The following is a 22,478-nucleotide window of genomic DNA, read 5'->3' on the forward strand; positions in this document are numbered from 1 at the left end:
ATGTAGCCTTGTGGTCCGACTATCGGCCTGTCAACCAGTGGCCGCAGGTTCGATCCGCGTCGTTCGCATACGTTTTAATTTCATTTTTCTTCATTTTATTTAATTTTTTTTTAACTGTATGTTTAGTGAAAATCATAATTTTTCTTTTCAAGAACTAATATATTGACCAGAATTTAAAAAGATTTCAATATTTTATTTTAAAATACGTCCGAGATAAAAACATTTTAGAAATAAAACCCTAAATTCGGTTAGAGATTGTGGATATGCGCAGAAATACTCCTTCTCTTATACACATGTCTTTCAAGCAGGGATTTGCACAATTATAGAGTTTAAACTAATAAATAAACACGTCGATTTAATTTCTGAACCCCAACGGATCTTATGTAGCCTTGTGGTCCGACTATCGGCCTGTCAAGCAGTGGCCGCAGGTTCGATATTTGTCGTTCGCATTCGTTTTACTTTCATTTTATTTAATATTTTTTTAACTGTAAGTTTAGTGAAAATCATAATTTTTCTTTTCAAGAACTAACATATTGACTAGAATTTAAAAAGATTTCAATATTTTATTTAAAAATACGTCCGAAATAAAAATATTTAAGAAATAAAAACGTAAATTCGGTCAGAGATTCTGGACATGCGCCGAAATACTCCTTCTCGTATACACATGGCTTTCAAGGAGGGATTTGCACAATTATAGAGTTTAAACTAATAAAAAAACACGTCGCTTTAATTTCTGAACCCCAACGGATCTTATGTAGCCTTGTGGTCTGACTATCGGCCTGTCAACCAATGGCCGTGGTTCGATCCGCGTCGTTCGCATACGTTTTAATTTCATTTTTCTTCATTTTATTTAATTTTTTTTAACTGTATCTTTAGTTAAAATCATAATTTTTCTTTTCAAGAACTAATATATTGACTTGAATTTAAAAAGATTTCAATATTTTATTTTAAAATACGTCCGAAATAAAGATATTTAAGAAATAAAAGCCTAAATTCGGTCAGAGATTCTGGACATGCGCAGAAATACTCCTTCTCGTATACACATGGCTTTCAAGCAGGGATTTGCAATTATGGAGTTTAAACTAATAAATAAACACGTCGCTTTAATTTCTGAATCCTAGTAGGTCTTATGTAGCCTTGTGTTCCGACTATCGGCCTGTCAACCAGTGGCTGCAGGTTCGATCCGCGTCGTTCGCATACGTTTTACTTTCTGTTTTCTTCATTTTATTTAATTTTTTTTTAACTGTATGTTTAGTGAAAATCATAATTTTTCTTTTCAAGAAGTAATATATTGACTAGAATTTAAAAAGATTTTAATACTTTATTTTAAAATACGTCCGAGATAAAGACATTTTAGAAATAAAAGCCTAAATTCGGTCAGAGATTCTGGAGATGCGCAGAAATACTCCTTCTCGTATACACATGGCTTTCAAGCAGGGATTTGCACAATTATAGAGTTTAAACTTATAAATAAACACGTCGCTTTAATGTCTGAATCCCAACGGATCTTATGTAGCCTTGTGGTCCGACTATCGGCCTGTCAACCAGTGGCCGCAGGTTCGATCCTTGTCGTTCGCGTTCGTTTTACTTTCATTTTTCTTCATTTTATTTAATTTTTTTTAACTGTATGTTCAGTGAAAATCATAATTTTTCTTTTCAAGAACTAATATATTGACTGGAATTTAAAAAGATTTCAATATTTTTTATAAAAATACGTCCGAAATACAGATATTTTAGAAATAAAAGCTTAAATTCGGTCAGAGATTCTGGACATGCGCAGATATACTCCTTCTCGGATACACATGGCTTTCCAGCAGGGATTTGCACAATTATAGAGTTTAAACTAATAAATAAACACGTCGCTTTAATTTCTAAATCCCAACGGATCTTATGTAGACTTGTGGTCCGACAATCGGCCTGTCAACCGATGGCCGCAGGTTCGATCCGCGTCGTTCGCATACGTTTTACTTTCATTTTTCTTCATTTTATTTAATTTTTTTAACTGTATCTTTAGTGAAAATCATAATTTTTCTTTTCAAGAACTAATATATTGACTTGAATTTAAAAAGATTTCAATATATTATTTAAAAATACGTCCGAAATAAAGATATTTAAGAAATAAAAGCCTAAATTCGGTCAGTGATTTTGAACATGCGCAGAAATACTCCTTCTCGTATACACATGGCTTTCAAGCAGGGATTTGCACAATTATAGAGTTTAAACTAATAAATAAACACGTAGCTTTAATTTCTGTCTCCCGACGGGTCTTATGTAGCCTTGTGGTCCGACTATCGGCCTGTCAAACAGTGGCCGCAGGTTCGATGCTTGTCGTTCGCATTCGTTTTACTTTCATTTTATTAAATTTTTTTTAACTGTAAGTTTAGTTAAAATCATAATTTTTCTTTTCAAGAACTAACATATTGACTAGAATTTAAAAAGATTTCAATATTTTATTTTAAAATACGTACGAGATAAAGACATTTTAGAAATAAAAGACTAAATTCGGTCAGAGATTGTGGACATGCGCAGAAATACTCCTTCTCGTATACACATGGCTTTCAAGCAGGGAGTTGCAGAATTATAGAGTTTAAACTAATAAATAAACACGTAGCTTTAATTTCTGAATCTCAACGGATCTTATGTAGCCTTGTGGTCCGACTATCGGCCTGTCAACCAGTGGCCGCAGGTTCGATCCGCGTCATTCGCATTCGTTTTAATTTCATTTTTCTTCATTTTATTTAATTTTTTTTTAACTGTATGTTTAGTGAAAATCATAATTTTTCTTTTCAAGAACTAATATATTGACCAGAATTTAAAAAGATTTCAATATTTTATTTTAAAATACGTCCGAGATAAAAACATTTTAGAAATAAAAGCCTAAATTCGGTCAGAGATTGTGGACATGTGCAGAAATACTCCTTCTCGTATACACATGTCTTTCAAGCAGGGATTTGCACAATTATAGAGTTTAAACTAATAAAGAAACACGTCGATTTAATTTCTGAACCCCAACGGATCTTATGTAGCCTTGTGGTCTGACTATCGGCCTGTCAACCAGTGGCTGCAGGTTCGATCCGCGTCGTTCGCATACGTTTTACTTTCTGTTTTCTTCATTTTATTTAATTTTTTTTAACTGTATCTTTAGTTAAAATCATAATTTTTCTTTTCAAGAACTAATATATTGACCAGAATTTAAAAAGATTTCAATATTTTATTTTAAAATACGTCCGAGATAAAAACATTTTAGAAATAAAAGCCTAAATTCGGTCAGAGATTGTGGATATGCGCAGAAATACTCCTTCTCTTATACACATGTCTTTCAAGCAGGGATTTGCACAATTATAGAGTTTAAACTAATAAATAAACACGTCGATTTAATTTCTGAACCCCAACGGATCTTATGTAGCCTTGTGGTCCGACTATCGGCATGTCAAGCAGTGGCCGCAGGTTCGATATTTGTCGTTCGCATTCGTTTTACTTTCATTTTATTTAATATTTTTTTAACTGTAAGTTTAGTGAAAATCATAATTTTTCTTTTCAAGAACTAACATATTGACTAGAATTTAAAAAGATTTCAATATTTTATTTTAAAATACGTCCGAAATAAAGATATTTAAGAAATAAAAGCCTAAATTCGGTCAGAGATTCTGGACATGCGCAGAAATACTCCTTCTCGTATACACATGGCTTTCAAGCAGGGATTTGCACAATTATAGAGTTTAAACTAATGAATAAACATGTAGCTTTAATTTCTGTCTCCCGACGGGTCTTATGTAGCCTTGTGGTCCGACTATCGGCCTGTCAACCAGTGGCCGCAGGTTCGATCCGCGTCGTTCGCAATCGTTTTACTTTCATTTTTCTTCATTTTATTTAATTTTTTTTCAACTGTAAGCTTAGTGAAAATCATAATTTTTCTTTTCAAGTACTAATATATTGACTAGAATTTAAAAAGATTTCAATATTTTATTTAAAAATACGTCCGAAATAAAGACATTTTAGAAATAAAAGCCTAAATTCGGTCAGAGATTCTGGACATGCGCAGAAATACTCCTTCTCGTATACACATGGCTTTCAAGCAGGGATTTGCACAATTATAGAGTTTAAACTAATAAATAAACACGTCGCTTTAATTTCTGAATCTTAACGGATCTTATGTAGCCTTGTGGTCCGACTATCGGCATGTCAACCAGTGGCCGCAGGTTCGATCCGCGTCATTCGCATTCGTTTTAATTTCATTTTTCTTCATTTTATTTAATTTTTTTTTAACTGTATGTTTAGTGAAAATCATAATTTTTCTTTTCAAGAACTAATATATTGACCAGAATTTAAAAAGATTTCAATATTTTATTTTAAAATACGTCCGAGATAAAAACATTTTAGAAATAAAAGCCTAAATTCGGTCAGAGATTGTGGATATGCGCAGAAATACTCCTTCTCTTATACACATGTCTTTCAAGCAGGGATTTGCACAATTATAGAGTTTAAATTAATAAATAAACACGTCGATTTAATTTCTGAACCCCAACGGATCTTATGTAGCCTTGTGGTCCGACTATCGGCCTGTCAAGCAGTGGCCGCAGGTTCGATATTTGTCGTTCGCATTCGTTTTACTTTCATTTTATTTAATATTTTTTTAACTGTAAGTTTAGTGAAAATCATAATTTTTCTTTTCAAGAACTAACATATTGACTAGAATTTAAAAAGATTTCAATATTTTATTTAAAAATACGTCCGAAATAAAGATATTTAAGAAATAAAAGCCTAAATTCGGTCAGAGATTCTGGACATGCGCAGAAATACTCCTTCTCGTATACACATGGCTTTCAAGCAGGGATTTGCACAATTATAGAGTTTAAACTAATAAATAAACACGTAGCTTTAATTTCGGACTCCCGACGGATTTTAAGTAGCCTTGTGGTCCGACTAGCGGCCTGTCAACCAGTGGCCGCAGGTTCGATCCGCGTCGTTCGCATTTGTTTTACTTTCTATTTTCTTCATTTTATTTAATTTTTTTTAACTGTATGTTTAGTGAAAATCATAATTTTTCTTTTCAAGAACTAATATATTGACTTGAATTTAAAAAGATTTCAATATTTTATTTAAAAATACGTCCGAAATAAAGACATTTTAGAAATAAAAGCCTAAATTCGGTCAGAGATTCTGGACATGCGCAGAAATACTCCTTCTCGTATACACATGGCTTTCAAGCAGGGATTTGCACAATTATAGAGTTTAAACTTATAAATAAACACGTCGCTTTAATTTCTGAATCCCAACGGATCTTATGTAGCATTGTGGTCCGACTATCGGCCTGTCAACCAGTGGCCGCAGGTTCGATCCGCGTCATTCGCATTCGTTTTACTTTCATTTTTCTTCATTTTATTTAATTTTTTTTTAACTGTATGTTTAGTGAAAATCATAATTTTTCTTTTCAAGAACTAATATATTGACTAGAATTTAAAAAGATTTCAATATATTATTTAAAAATACGTCCGAAATAAAGATATTTAAGAAATAAAAGCCTAAATTCGGTCAGAGATTCTGGACATGCGCAGAAATACTCCTTCTCGTATACACATGGCTTTCAAGCAGGGATTTGCACAATTATAGAGTTTAAACTAATAAATAAACACGTAGCTTTAATTTCGGACTCCCGACGGATTTTAAGTAGCCTTGTGGTCCGACTAGCGGCCTGTCAACCAGTGGCCGCAGGTTCGATCCGCGTCGTTCGCATTCGTTTTACTTTCTATTTTCTTCATTTTATTTAATTTTTTTTAACTGTATGTTTAGTGAAAATCATAATTTTTCTTTTCAAGAACTAATATATTGACTTGAATTTAAAAAGATTTCAATATTTTATTTTAAAATACGTCCGAAATAAAGATATTTAAGAAATAAAAGCCTAAATTCGGTCAGAGATTCTGGACATGCGCAGAAATACTCCTTCTCGTATACACATGGCTTTCAAGCAGGGATTTGCACAATTATAGAGTTTAAACTAATAAATAAACACGTCGCTTTAATTTCTGAACCCCAACGGATCTTATGTAGCCTTGTGGTCGGACTATCGGCCTGTCAACCAATGGCCGCAGGTTCGATCCTTGTCGTTCGCATTCGTTTTACTTTCATTTTATTTAATTTTTTTTTAACTGTAAGTTTAGTGAAAATCATAATTTTTCTTTTCAAGAACTAACATATTGACTAGAATTTAAAAAGATTTCAATATTTTATTTTAAAATACGTCCGAGATAAAAACATTTTAGAAATAAAAGCCTAAATTCGGTCAGAGATTCTGGACATGCGCAGAAATACTCCTTCTCGTATACACATGGCTTTCAAGCAGGGATTTGCACAATTATAGAGTTTAAACTAATAAATAAACACGTCGCTTTAATTTCTGAATCTCAACGGATCTTATGTAGATTTGTCGTCCGACTATCGGCCTGTCGACCAGTGGCCGCAGGTTCGATCCGCGTCATACGCATTCGTTTTAATTTCATTTTTCTTCATTTTATTTAATTTTTTTTTAACTGTATGTTTAGTGAAAATCATAATTTTTCTTTTCAAGAACTAATATATTAACTAGAATTTAAAAAGATTTCAATATTTTATTTAAAAATACGTCCGAAATAAAGATATTTAAGAAATAAAAGCGTAAATTCGGTCAGAGATTCTGGACATGCGCAGATATACTCATTCTCGGATACACATGGCTTTCAAGCACGGATTTGCACAATTATAGAGTTTAAACTAATAAATAAACACGTTTCTTTAATTTCTGAATCCCAACGGATCTTATGTAGCCTTGTGGTCCGACTATCGGCCTGTCAACCAGTGGCCGCAGGTTCGATCCGCGTCGTTCTCATTCGTTTTACTTTCATGTTTCTTCATTTTATTTAATTTTTTTTAACTGTATCTTTAGTGAAAATCATAATTTTTCTTTTCAAGTACTAATATATTACCTAATACGTCCTAGAATTAATAATAATATACGTCCTAGAATTTAATAAGATTTCAATATTTTATTTAAAAATACGTCCGAAATAAAGATATTTAAGAAATAAAAGCCTAAATTCGGTCAGTGATTTTGAACATGCGCAGAAATACTCCTTCTCGTATACACATGGCTTTCAAGCAGGGATTTGCACAATTAGAGTTTAAACTAATAAATAAACACGTAGCTTTAATTTCTGTCTCCCGACGGGTCTTATGTAGCCTTGTGGTCCGACTATCGGCCTGTCAAACAGTGGCCGCAGGTTCGATGCTTGTCGTTCGCATTCGTTTTACTTTCATTTTATTAAATTTTTTTTTAACTGTAAGTTTAGTTAAAATCATAATTTTTCTTTTCAAGAACTAACATATTGACTAGAATTTAAAAAGATTTCAATATTTTATTTTAAAATACGTACGAGATAAAGACATTTTAGAAATAAAAGACTAAATTCGGTCAGAGATTGTGGACATGCGCAGAAATACTCCTTCTCGTATACACATGGCTTTCAAGCAGGGAGTTGCAGAATTATAGAGTTTAAACTAATAAATAAACACGTAGCTTTAATTTCTGAATCTCAACGGATCTTATGTAGCCTTGTGGTCCGACTATCGGCCTGTCAACCAGTGGCCGCAGGTTCGATCCGCGTCATTCGCATTCGTTTTAATTTCATTTTTCTTCATTTTATTTAATTTTTTTTTAACTGTATGTTTAGTGAAAATCATAATTTTTCTTTTCAAGAACTAATATATTGACCAGAATTTAAAAAGATTTCAATATTTTATTTTAAAATACGTCCGAGATAAAAACATTTTAGAAATAAAAGCCTAAATTCGGTCAGAGATTGTGGATATGCGCAGAAATACTCCTTCTCTTATACACATGTCTTTCAAGCAGGGATTTGCACAATTATAGAGTTTAAACTAATAAATAAACACGTCGATTTAATTTCTGAACCCCAACGGATCTTATGTAGCCTTGTGGTCCGACTATCGGCCTGTCAAGCAGTGGCCGCAGGTTCGATATTTGTCGTTCGCATTCGTTTTACTTTCATTTTATTTAATATTTTTTTAACTGTAAGTTTAGTGAAAATCATAATTTTTCTTTTCAAGAACTAACATATTGACTAGAATTTAAAAAGATTTCAATATTTTATTTAAAAATACGTCCGAAATAAAAATATTTAAGAAATAAAAACGTAAATTCGGTCAGAGATTCTGGACATGCGCCGAAATACTCCTTCTCGTATACACATGGCTTTCAAGGAGGGATTTGCACAATTATAGAGTTTAAACTAATAAAAAAACACGTCGCTTTAATTTCTGAACCCCAACGGATCTTATGTAGCCTTGTGGTCTGACTATCGGCCTGTCAACCAATGGCCGTGGTTCGATCCGCGTCGTTCGCATACGTTTTAATTTCATTTTTCTTCATTTTATTTAATTTTTTTTAACTGTATCTTTAGTTAAAATCATAATTTTTCTTTTCAAGAACTAATATATTGACTTGAATTTAAAAAGATTTCAATATTTTATTTTAAAATACGTCCGAAATAAAGATATTTAAGAAATAAAAGCCTAAATTCGGTCAGAGATTCTGGACATGCGCAGAAATACTCCTTCTCGTATACACATGGCTTTCAAGCAGGGATTTGCAATTATGGAGTTTAAACTAATAAATAAACACGTCGCTTTAATTTCTGAATCCTAGTAGGTCTTATGTAGCCTTGTGTTCCGACTATCGGCCTGTCAACCAGTGGCTGCAGGTTCGATCCGCGTCGTTCGCATACGTTTTACTTTCTGTTTTCTTCATTTTATTTAATTTTTTTTTAACTGTATGTTTAGTGAAAATCATAATTTTTCTTTTCAAGAAGTAATATATTGACTAGAATTTAAAAAGATTTTAATACTTTATTTTAAAATACGTCCGAGATAAAGACATTTTAGAAATAAAAGCCTAAATTCGGTCAGTGATTTTGAACATGCGCAGAAATACTCCTTCTCGTATACACATGGCTTTCAAGCAGGGATTTGCACAATTATAGAGTTTAAACTAATAAATAAACACGTAGCTTTAATTTCTGTCTCCCGACGGGTCTTATGTAGCCTTGTGGTCCGACAATCGGCCTGTCAAACAGTGGCCGCAGGTTCGATGCTTGTCGTTCGCATTCGTTTTACTTTCATTTTATTAAATTTTTTTTTAACTGTAAGTTTAGTTAAAATCATAATTTTTCTTTTCAAGAACTAACACATTGACTAGAATTTAAAAAGATTTCAATATTTTATTTTAAAATACGTACGAGATAAAGACATTTTAGAAATAAAAGACTAAATTCGGTCAGAGATTGTGGACATGCGCAGAAATACTCCTTCTCGTATACACATGGCTTTCAAGCAGGGAGTTGCAGAATTATAGAGTTTAAACTAATAAATAAACACGTAGCTTTAATTTCTGAATCTCAACGGATCTTATGTAGCCTTGTGGTCCGACTATCGGCCTGTCAACCAGTGGCCGCAGGTTCGATCCGCGTCATTCGCATTCGTTTTAATTTCATTTTTCTTCATTTTAATTAATTTTTTTTTAACTGTATGTTTAGTGAAAATCATAATTTTTCTTTTCAAGAACTAATATATTGACCAGAATTTAAAAAGATTTCAATATTTTATTTTAAAATACGTCCGAGATAAAAACATTTTAGAAATAAAAGCCTAAATTCGGTCAGAGATTGTGGATATGCGCAGAAATACTCCTTCTCTTATTTACATGTCTTTCAAGCAGGGATTTGCACAATTATAGAGTTTAAACTAATAAATAAACACGTCGATTTAATTTCTGAACCCCAACGGATCTTATGTAGCCTTGTGGTCCGACTATCGGCCTGTCAAGCAGTGGCCGCAGGTCCGATATTTGTCGTTCGCATTCGTTTTACTTTCATTTTATTTAATATTTTTTTAACTGTAAGTTTAGTGAAAATCATAATTTTTCTTTTCAAGAACTAACATATTGACTAGAATTTAAAAAGATTTCAATATTTTATTTAAAAATACGTCCGAAATAAAAATATTTAAGAAATAAAAACGTAAATTCGGTCAGAGATTCTGGACATGCGCCGAAATACTCCTTCTCGTATACACATGGCTTTCAAGGAGGGATTTGCACAATTATAGAGTTTAAACTAATAAATAAACACGTCGCTTTAATTTCTGAACCCCAACGTATCTTATGTAGCCTTGTGGTCTGACTATCGGCCTGTCAACCAGTGGCTGCAGGTTCGATCCGCGTCGTTCGCATACGTTTTACTTTCTGTTTTCTTCATTTTATTTAATTTTTTTTTAACTGTATGTTTAGTGAAAATCATAATTTTTCTTTTCAAGAAGTAATATATTGACTAGAATTTAAAAAGATTTTAATACTTTATTTTAAAATACGTCCGAGATAAAGACATTTTAGAAATAAAAGCCTAAATTCGGTCAGAGATTCTGGAGATGCGCAGAAATACTCCTTCTCGTATACACATGGCTTTCAAGCAGGGATTTGCACAATTATAGAGTTTAAACTAATGAATAAACATGTAGCTTTAATTTCTGTCTCCCGACGGGTCTTATGTAGCCTTGTGGTCCGACTATCGGCCTGTCAACCAGTGGCCGCAGGTTCGATCCGCGTCGTTCGCAATCGTTTTACTTTCATTTTTCTTCATTTTATTTAATTTTTTTTCAACTGTAAGTTTAGTGAAAATCATAATTTTTCTTTTCAAGTACTAATATATTGACTAGAATTTAAAAAGATTTCAATATTTTATTTAAAAATACGTCCGAAATAAAGACATTTTAGAAATAAAAGCCTAAATTCGGTCAGAGATTCTGGAGATGCGCAGAAATACTCCTTCTCGTATACACATGGCTTTCAAGCAGGGATTTGCACAATTATAGAGTTTAAACTTATAAATAAACACGTCGCTTTAATTTCTGAATCCCAACGGATCTTATGTAGCCTTGTGGTCCGACTATCGGCCTGTCAACCAGTGGCCGCAGGTTCGATCCTTGTCGTTCGCGTTCGTTTTACTTTCCTTTTTCTTCATTTTATTTAATTTTTTTTAACTGTATGTTCAGTGAAAATCATAATTTTTCTTTTCAAGAACTAATATATTGACTGGAATTTAAAAAGATTTCAATATTTTTTATAAAAATACGTCCGAAATACAGATATTTTAGAAATAAAAGCTTAAATTCGGTCAGAGATTCTGGACATGCGCAGATATACTCCTTCTCGGATACACATGGCTTTCCAGCAGGGATTTGCACAATTATAGAGTTTAAACTAATAAATAAACACGTCGCTTTAATTTCTAAATCCCAACGGATCTTATGTAGACTTCAGGCCGCAGGTTCGATCCGCGTCGTTCGCATACGTTTTACTTTCATTTTTCTTCATTTTATTTAATTTTTTTAACTGTATCTTTAGTGAAAATCATAATTTTTCTTTTCAAGAACTAATATATTGACTTGAATTTAAAAAGATTTCAATATATTATTTAAAAATACGTCCGAAATAAAGATATTTAAGAAATAAAAGCCTAAATTCGGTCAGTGATTTTGAACATGCGCAGAAATACTCCTTCTCGTATACACATGGCTTTAAAGCAGGGATTTGCACAATTATAGAGTTTAAACTAATAAATAAACACGTAGCTTTAATTTCTGTCTCCCGACGGGTCTTATGTAGCCTTGTGGTCCGACTATCGGCCTGTCAAACAGTGGCCGCAGGTTCGATGCTTGTCGTTCGCATTCGTTTTACTTTCATTTTATTAAATTTTTTTTTAACTGTAAGTTTAGTTAAAATCATAATTTTTCTTTTCAAGAACTAACATATTGACTAGAATTTAAAAAGATTTCAATATTTTATTTTAAAATACGTACGAGATAAAGACATTTTAGAAATAAAAGACTAAATTCGGTCAGAGATTGTGGACATGCGCAGAAATACTCCTTCTCGTATACACATGGCTTTCAAGCAGGGAGTTGCAGAATTATAGAGTTTAAACTAATAAATAAACACGTAGCTTTAATTTCTGAATCTCAACGGATCTTATGTAGCCTTGTGGTCCGACTATCGGCCTGTCAACCAGTGGCCGCAGGTTCGATCCGCGTCATTCGCATTCGTTTTAATTTCATTTTTCTTCATTTTATTTAATTTTTTTTTAACTGTATGTTTAGTGAAAATCATAATTTTTCTTTTCAAGAACTAATATATTGACCAGAATTTAAAAAGATTTCAATATTTTATTTTAAAATACGTCCGAGATAAAAACATTTTAGAAATAAAAGCCTAAATTCGGTCAGAGATTGTGGATATGCGCAGAAATACTCCTTCTCTTATACACATGTCTTTCAAGCAGGGATTTGCACAATTATAGAGTTTAAACTAATAAATAAACACGTCGATTTAATTTCTGAACCCCAACGGATCTTATGTAGCCTTGTGGTCCGACTATCGGCCTGTCAAGCAGTGGCCGCAGGTTCGATATTTGTCGTTCGCATTCGTTTTACTTTCATTTTATTTAATATTTTTTTAACTGTAAGTTTAGTGAAAATCATAATTTTTCTTTTCAAGAACTAACATATTGACTAGAATTTAAAAAGATTTCAATATTTTATTTAAAAATACGTCCGAAATAAAAATATTTAAGAAATAAAAACGTAAATTCGGTCAGAGATTCTGGACATGCGCCGAAATACTCCTTCTCGTATACACATGGCTTTCAAGGAGGGATTTGCACAATTATAGAGTTTAAACTAATAAATAAACACGTCGCTTTAATTTCTGAACCCCAACGGATCTTATGTAGCCTTGTGGTCTGACTATCGGCCTGTCAACCAGTGGCTGCAGGTTCGATCCGCGTCGTTCGCATACGTTTTACTTTCTGTTTTCTTCATTTTATTTAATTTTTTTTAACTGTATCTTTAGTTAAAATCATAATTTTTCTTTTCAAGAACTAATATATTGACTTGAATTTAAAAAGATTTCAATATTTTATTTTAAAATACGTCCGAAATAAAGATATTTAAGAAATAAAAGCCTAAATTCGGTCAGAGATTCTGGACATGCGCAGAAATACTCCTTCTCGTATACACATGGCTTTCAAGCAGGGATTTTCAATTATGGAGTTTAAACTAATAAATAAACACGTCGCTTTAATTTCTGAATCCTAGTAGGTCTTATGTAGCATTGTGTTCCGACTATCGGCCTGTCAACCAGTGGCTGCAGGTTCGATCCGCGTCGTTCGCATACGTTTTACTTTCTGTTTTCTTCATTTTATTTAATTTTTTTTTAACTGTATGTTTAGTGAAAATCATAATTTTTCTTTTCAAGAAGTAATATATTGACTAGAATTTAAAAAGATTTTAATACTTTATTTTAAAATACGTCCGAGATAAAGACATTTTAGAAATAAAAGCCTAAATTCGGTCAGAGATTCTGGAGATGCGCAGAAATACTCCTTCTCGTATACACATGGCTTTCAAGCAGGGATTTGCACAATTATAGAGTTTAAACTAATGAATAAACATGTAGCTTTAATTTCTGTCTCCCGACGGGTCTTATGTAGCCTTGTGGTCCGACTATCGGCCTGTCAACCAGTGGCCGCAGGTTCGATCCGCGTCGTTCGCAATCGTTTTACTTTCATTTTTCTTCATTTTATTTAATTTTTTTTCAACTGTAAGTTTAGTGAAAATCATAATTTTTCTTTTCAAGTACTAATATATTGACTAGAATTTAAAAAGATTTCAATATTTTATTTAAAAATACGTCCGAAATAAAGACATTTTAGAAATAAAAGCCTAAATTCGGTCAGAGATTCTGGACATGCGCAGAAATACTCCTTCTCGTATACACATGGCTTTCAAGCAGGGATTTGCACAATTATAGAGTTTAAACTAATAAATAAACACGTCGCTTTAATTTCTGAATCTCAACGGATCTTATGTAGCCTTGTGGTCCGACTATCGGCCTGTCAACCAGTGGCCGCAGGTTCGATCCGCGTCATTCGCATTCGTTTTAATTTCATTTTTCTTCATTTTATTTAATTTTTTTTTAACTGTATGTTTAGTGAAAATCATAATTTTTCTTTTCAAGAACTAATATATTGACCAGAATTTAAAAAGATTTCAATATTTTATTTTAAAATACGTCCGAGATAAACACATTTTAGAAATAAAAGCCTAAATTCGGTCAGAGATTGTGGATATGCGCAGAAATACTCCTTCTCTTATACACATGTCTTTCAAGCAGGGATTTGCACAATTATAGAGTTTAAACATAAATAAACACGTCGATTAAATTTCTGAACCCCAACGGATCTTATGTAGCCTTGTGGTCCGACTATCGGCCTGTCAAGCAGTGGCCGCAGGTTCGATATTTGTCGTTCGCATTCGTTTTACTTTCATTTTATTTAATATTTTTTTAACTGTAAGTTTAGTGAAAATCATAATTTTTCTTTTCAAGAACTAACATATTGACTAGAATTTAAAAAGATTTCAATATTTTATTTAAAAATACGTCCGAAATAAAGATATTTAAGAAATAAAAGCCTAAATTCGGTCAGAGATTCTGGACATGCGCAGAAATACTCCTTCTCGTATACACATGGCTTTCAAGCAGGGAATTGCAATTATGGAGTTTAAACTAATAAATAAACACGTCGCTTTAATTTCTGAATCCTAGTAGGTCTTATGCAGCCTTGTGGTCCGACTATCGGCCTGTCAACCAGTGGCTGCAGGTTCGATCCGCGTCGTTCGCATACGTTTTACTTTCTGTTTTCTTCATTTTATTTAATTTTTTTTTAACTGTATGTTTAGTGAAAATCATAATTTTTCTTTTCAAGAAGTAATATATTGACTAGAATTTAAAAAGATTTTAATATTTTATTTTAAAATACGTCCGAGATAAAGACATTTTAGAAATAACAGCCTAAATTCGGTCAGAGATTCTGGAGATGCGCAGAAATACTCCTTCTCGTATACACATGGCTTTCAAGCAGGGATTTGCACAATTATAGAGTTTAAACTAATAAATAAACACGTCGCTTTAATTTCTGAATCTCAACGGATCTTATGTAGCCTTGTGGTCCGACTATCGGCCTGTCAACCAGTGGCCGCAGGTTCGATCCGCGTCATTCGAATTCGTTTTAATTTCATTTTTCTTCATTTTATTTAATTTTTTTTTTAACTGTATGTTTAGTGAAAATCATAATTTTTCTTTTCAAGAACTAATATATTGACCAGAATTTAAAAAGATTTCAATATTTTATTTTAAAATACGTCCGAGATAAAAACATTTTAGAAATAAAAGCCTAAATTCGGTCAGAGATTGTGGATATGCGCAGAAATACTCCTTCTCTTATACACATGGCTTTCAAGCAGGGATTTGCACAATTATAGAGTTTAAACTAATAAATAAACACGTCGATTTAATTTCTGAACCCCAACGGATCTTATGTAGCCTTGTGGTCCGACTATCGGCCTGTCAAGCAGTGGCCGCAGGTTCGATATTTGTCGTTCGCATTCGTTTTACTTTCATTTTATTTAATATTTTTTTAACTGTAAGTTTAGTGAAAATCATAATTTTTCTTTTCAAGAACTAACATATTGACTAGAATTTAAAAAGATTTCAATATTTTATTTAAAAATACGTCCGAAATAAAAATATTTAAGAAATAAAAACGTAAATTCGGTCAGAGATTCTGGACATGCGCCGAAATACTCCTTCTCGTATACACATGGCTTTCAAGGAGGGATTTGCACAATTATAGAGTTTAAACTAATAAATAAACACGTCGCTTTAATTTCTGAACCCCAACGGATCTTATGTAGCCTTGTGGTCTGACTATCGGCCTGTCAACCAGTGGCTGCAGGTTCGATCCGCGTCGTTCGCCTACGTTTTACTTTCTGTTTTCTTCATTTTATTTAATTTTTTTTTAACTGTATGTTTAGTGAAAATCATAATTTTTCTTTTCAAGAAGTAATATATTGACTAGAATTTAAAAAGATTTTAATATTTTATTTTAAAATACGTCCGAGATAAAGACATTTTAGAAATAAAAGCCTAAATTCGGTCAGAGATTCTGGAGATGCGCAGAAATACTCCTTCTCGTATACACATGGCTTTCAAGCAGGGATTTGCACAATTATAGAGTTTAAACTAATGAATAAACATGTAGCTTTATTTTCTGTCTCCCGACGGGTCTTATGTAGCCTTGTGGTCCGACTATCGGCCTGTCAACCAGTGGCCGCAGGTTCGATCCGCGTCATTCGAATTCGTTTTAATTTCATTTTTCTTCATTTTATTTAATTTTTTTTTAACTGTATGTTTAGTGAAAATCATAATTTTTCTTTTCAAGAACTAATATATTGACCAGAATTTAAAAAGATTTCAATATTTTATTTTAAAATACGTCCGAGATAAAAACATTTTAGAAATAAAAGCCTAAATTCGGTCAGAGATTGTGGATATGCGCAGAAATACTCCTTCTCTTATACACATGGCTTTCAAGCAGGGATTTGCACAATTATAGAGTTTAAACTAATAAATAAACACGTCGATTTAATTTCTGAACCCCAACGGATCTTATGTAGCCTTGTGGTCCGACTATCGGAATGTCAACCAGTGGCCGCAGGTTCGATCCTTGTCGTTCGCGTTCGTTTTACTTTCATTTTTCTTCATTTTATTTAATTTTTTTTTAATTGTATATTCAGTGAAAATCATAATTTTTCTTTTCGAGAACTAATATATTGACTTGAATTTAAAAAGATTTCAATATATTATTTAAAAATACGTCCGAAATAAAGATATTTAAGAAATAAAAGCCTAAATTCGGTCAGTGATTTTGGACATGCGCATAAATACTCCTTCTCGTATACACATGGCTTTCAAGCAGGGATTTGCACAATTATAGAGTTTAAACTAATAAATAAACACGTCGATTTAATTTCTGAACCCCAACGGATCTTATGTAGCCTTGTGGTCCGACTATCGGCCTGTCAAGCAGTGGCCGCAGGTTCGATATTTGTCGTTCGCATTCGTTTTACTTTCATTTTATTTAATATTTTTTTAACTGTAAGTTTAGTGAAAATCATAATTTTTCTTTTCAAGAACTAACATATTGACTAGAATTTAAAAAGATTTCAATATTTTATTTTAAAATACGTCCGAGATAAAGACATTTTAGAAATAACAGCCTAAATTCGGTCAGAGATTCTGGAGATGCGCAGAAATACTCCTTCTCGTATACACATGGCTTTCAAGCAGGGATTTGCACAATTATAGAGTTTAAACTAATAAATAAACACGTCGCTTTAATTTCTGAATCTCAACGGATCTTATGTAGCCTTGTGGTCCGACTATCGGCCTGTCAACCAGTGGCCGCAGGTTCGATCCGCGTCATTCGAATTCGTTTTAATTTCATTTTTCTTCATTTTATTTAATTTTTTTTTTAACTGTATGTTTAGTGAAAATCATAATTTTTCTTTTCAAGAACTAATATATTGACCAGAATTTAAAAAGATTTCAATATTTTATTTTAAAATACGTCCGAGATAAAAACATTTTAGAAATAAAAGCCTAAATTCGGTCAGAGATTGTGGATATGCGCAGAAATACTCCTTCTCTTATACACATGGCTTTCAAGCAGGGATTTGCACAATTATAGAGTTTAAACTAATAAATAAACACGTCGATTTAATTTCTGAACCCCAACGGATCTTATGTAGCCTTGTGGTCCGACTATCGGCATGTCAAGCAGTGGCCGCAGGTTCGATATTTGTCGTTCGCATTCGTTTTACTTTCATTTTATTTAATATTTTTTTAACTGTAAGTTTAGTGAAAATCATAATTTTTCTTTTCAAGAACTAACATATTGACTAGAATTTAAAAAGATTTCAATATTTTATTTAAAAATACGTCCGAAATAAAAATATTTAAGAAATAAAAACGTAAATTCGGTCAGAGATTCTGGACATGCGCCGAAATACTCCTTCTCGTATACACATGGCTTTCAAGGAGGGATTTGCACAATTATAGAGTTTAAACTAATAAATAAACACGTCGCTTTAATTTCTGAACCCCAACGGATCTTATGTAGCCTTGTGGTCTGACTATCGGCCTGTCAACCAGTGGCTGCAGGTTCGATCCGCGTCGTTCGCCTACGTTTTACTTTCTGTTTTCTTCATTTTATTTAATTTTTTTTTAACTGTATGTTTAGTGAAAATCATAATTTTTCTTTTCAAGAAGTAATATATTGACTAGAATTTAAAAAGATTTTAATATTTTATTTTAAAATACGTCCGAGATAAAGACATTTTAGAAATAAAAGCCTAAATTCGGTCAGAGATTCTGGAGATGCGCAGAAATACTCCTTCTCGTATACACATGGCTTTCAAGCAGGGATTTGCACAATTATAGAGTTTAAACTAATGAATAAACATGTAGCTTTATTTTCTGTCTCCCGACGGGTCTTATGTAGCCTTGTGGTCCGACTATCGGCCTGTCAACCAGTGGCCGCAGGTTCGATCCGCGTCATTCGAATTCGTTTTAATTTCATTTTTCTTCATTTTATTTAATTTTTTTTTAACTGTATGTTTAGTGAAAATCATAATTTTTCTTTTCAAGAACTAATATATTGACCAGAATTTAAAAAGATTTCAATATTTTATTTTAAAATACGTCCGAGATAAAAACATTTTAGAAATAAAAGCCTAAATTCGGTCAGAGATTGTGGATATGCGCAGAAATACTCCTTCTCTTATACACATGGCTTTCAAGCAGGGATTTGCACAATTATAGAGTTTAAACTAATAAATAAACACGTCGATTTAATTTCTGAACCCCAACGGATCTTATGTAGCCTTGTGGTCCGACTATCGGAATGTCAACCAGTGGCCGCAGGTTCGATCCTTGTCGTTCGCGTTCGTTTTACTTTCATTTTTCTTCATTTTATTTAATTTTTTTTTAATTGTATATTCAGTGAAAATCATAATTTTTCTTTTCGAGAACTAATATATTGACTTGAATTTAAAAAGATTTCAATATATTATTTAAAAATACGTCCGAAATAAAGATATTTAAGAAATAAAAGCCTAAATTCGGTCAGTGATTTTGGACATGCGCATAAATACTCCTTCTCGTATACACATGGCTTTCAAGCAGGGATTTGCACAATTATAGAGTTTAAACTAATAAATAAACACGTCGATTTAATTTCTGAACCCCAACGGATCTTATGTAGCCTTGTGGTCCGACTATCGGCCTGTCAAGCAGTGGCCGCAGGTTCGATATTTGTCGTTCGCATTCGTTTTACTTTCATTTTATTTAATATTTTTTTAACTGTAAGTTTAGTGAAAATCATAATTTTTCTTTTCAAGAACTAACATATTGACTAGAATTTAAAAAGATTTCAATATTTTATTTAAAAATACGTCCGAAATAAAAATATTTAAGAAATAAAAACGTAAATTCCGTCAGAGATTCTGGACATGCGCCGAAATACTCCTTCTCGTATACACATGGCTTTCAAGGAGGGATTTGCACAATTACAGAGTTTAAACTAATAAATAAACACGTCGCTTAAATTTCTGAACCCCAACGGATCTTATGTAGCCTTGTGGTCTGACTATCGGCCTGTCAACCAATGGCCGTGGTTCGATCCGCGTCGTTCGCATACGTTTTAATTTCATTTTTCTTCATTTTATTTAATTTTTTTTAACTGTATCTTTAGTTAAAATCATAATTTTTCTTTTCAAGAACTAATATATTGACTTGAATTTAAAAAGATTTCAATATTTTATTTTAAAATACGTCCGAAATAAAGATATTTAAGAAATAAAAGCCTAAATTCGGTCAGAGATTCTGGACATGCGCAGAAATACTCCTTCTCGTATACACATGGCTTTCAAGCAGGGATTTGCAATTATGGAGTTTAAACTAATAAATAAACACGTCGCTTTAATTTCTGAATCCTAGTAGGTCTTATGTAGCCTTGTGTTCCGACTATCGGCCTGTCAACCAGTGGCTGCAGGTTCGATCCGCGTCGTTCGCATACGTTTTACTTTCTGTTTTCTTCATTTTATTTAATTTTTTTTTAACTGTATGTTTAGTGAAAATCATAATTTTTCTTTTCAAGAAGTAATATATTGACTAGAATTTAAAAAGATTTTAATATTTTATTTTAAAATACGTCCGAGATAAAGACATTTTAGAAATAAAAGCCTAAATTCGGTCAGAGATTCTGGAGATGCGCAGAAATACTCCTTCTCGTATACACATGGCTTTCAAGCAGGGATTTGCACAATTATAGAGTTTAAACTAATGAATAAACATGTAGCTTTAATTTCTGTCTCCCGACGGGTCTTATGTAGCCTTGTGGTCCGACTATCGGCCTGTCAACCAGTGGCCGCAGGTTCGATCCGCGTCGTTCGCAATCGTTTTACTTTCATTTTTCTTCATTTTATTTAATTTTTTTTCAACTGTAAGTTTAGTGAAAATCATAATTTTTCTTTTCAAGTACTAATATATTGACTAGAATTTAAAAAGATTTCAATATTTTATTTAAAAATACGTCCGAAATAAAGACATTTTAGAAATAAAAGCCTAAATTCGGTCAGAGATTCTGGACATGCGCAGAAATACTCCTTCTCGTATACACATGGCTTTCAAGCAGGGATTTGCACAATTATAGAGTTTAAACTAATAAATAAACACGTCGCTTTAATTTCTGAACCCCAACGGATCTTATGTAGCCTTGTGGTCTGACTATCGGCCTGTCAACCAATGGCCGTGGTTCGATCCGCGTCGTTCGCATACGTTTTAATTTCATTTTTCTTCATTTTATTTAATTTTTTTTAACTGTATCTTTAGTTAAAATCATAATTTTTCTTTTCAAGAACTAATATATTGACTTGAATTTAAAAAGATTTCAATATTTTATTTTAAAATACGTCCGAAATAAAGATATTTAAGAAATAAAAGCCTAAATTCGGTCAGAGATTCTGGACATGCGCAGAAATACTCCTTCTCGTATACACATGGCTTTCAAGCAGGGATTTGCAATTATGGAGTTTAAACTAATAAATAAACACGTCGCTTTAATTTCTGAATCCTAGTAGGTCTTATGTAGCCTTGTGTTCCGACTATCGGCCTGTCAACCAGTGGCTGCAGGTTCGATCCGCGTCGTTTGCATACGTTTTACTTTCTGTTTTCTTCATTTTATTTAATTTTTTTTTAACTGTATGTTTAGTGAAAATCATAATTTTTCTTTTCAAGAAGTAATATATTGACTAGAATTTAAAAAGATTTTAATATTTTATTTTAAAATACGTCCGAGATAAAGACATTTTAGAAATAAAAGCCTAAATTCGGTCAGAGATTCTGGAGATGCGCAGAAATACTCCTTCTCGTATACACATGGCTTTCAAGCAGGGATTTGCACAATTATAGAGTTTAAACTAATGAATAAACATGTAGCTTTAATTTCTGTCTCCCGACGGGTCTTATGTAGCCTTGTGTTCCGACTATCGGCCTGTCAACCAGTGGCTGCAGGTTCGATCCGCGTCGTTCGCATACGTTTTACTTTCTGTTTTCTTCATTTTATTTAATTTTTTTTTAACTGTATGTTTAGTGAAAATCATAATTTTTCTTTTCAAGAAGTAATATATTGACTAGAATTTAAAAAGATTTTAATATTTTATTTTAAAATACGTCCTAGATAAAGACATTTTAGAAATAAAAGCCTAAATTCGGTCAGAGATTCTGGAGATGCGCAGAAATACTCCTTCTCGTATACACATGGCTTTCAAGCAGGGATTTGCACAATTATAGAGTTTAAACTAATGAATAAACATGTAGCTTTAATTTCTGTCTCCCGACGGGTCTTATGTAGCCTTGTGGTCCGACTATCGGCCTGTCAACCAGTGGCCGCAGGTTCGATCCGCGTCGTTCGCAATCCTTTTACTTTCATTTTTCTTCATTTTATTTAATTTTTTTTCAACTGTATTTCGCATTCGTTTTAATTTCATTTTATTTAATTTTTTTTTAACTGTATGTTTAGTGAAAATCATAATTTTTCTTTTCAAGAACTAATATATTGACCAGAATTTAAAAAGATTTCAATATTTTATTTTAAAATACGTCCGAGATAAAAACATTTTAGAAATAAAAGCCTAAATTCGGTCAGAGATTGTGGATATGCGCAGAAATACTCCTTCTCTTATACACATGTCTTTCAAGCAGGGATTTGCACAATTATAGAGTTTAAACTAATAAATAAACACGTCGATTTAATTTCTGAACCCCAACGGATCTTATGTAGCCTTGTGGTCCGACTATCGGCCTGTCAAGCAGTGGCCGCAGGTTCGATATTTGTCGTTCGCATTCGTTTTACTTTCATTTTATTTAATATTTTTTTAACTGTAAGTTTAGTGAGAATCATAATTTTTCTTTT

Source organism: Argiope bruennichi, chromosome 10 (genome assembly GCF_947563725.1).
Source record: "Argiope bruennichi chromosome 10, qqArgBrue1.1, whole genome shotgun sequence".
NCBI lineage: Eukaryota > Metazoa > Arthropoda > Arachnida > Araneae > Araneidae > Argiope > Argiope bruennichi.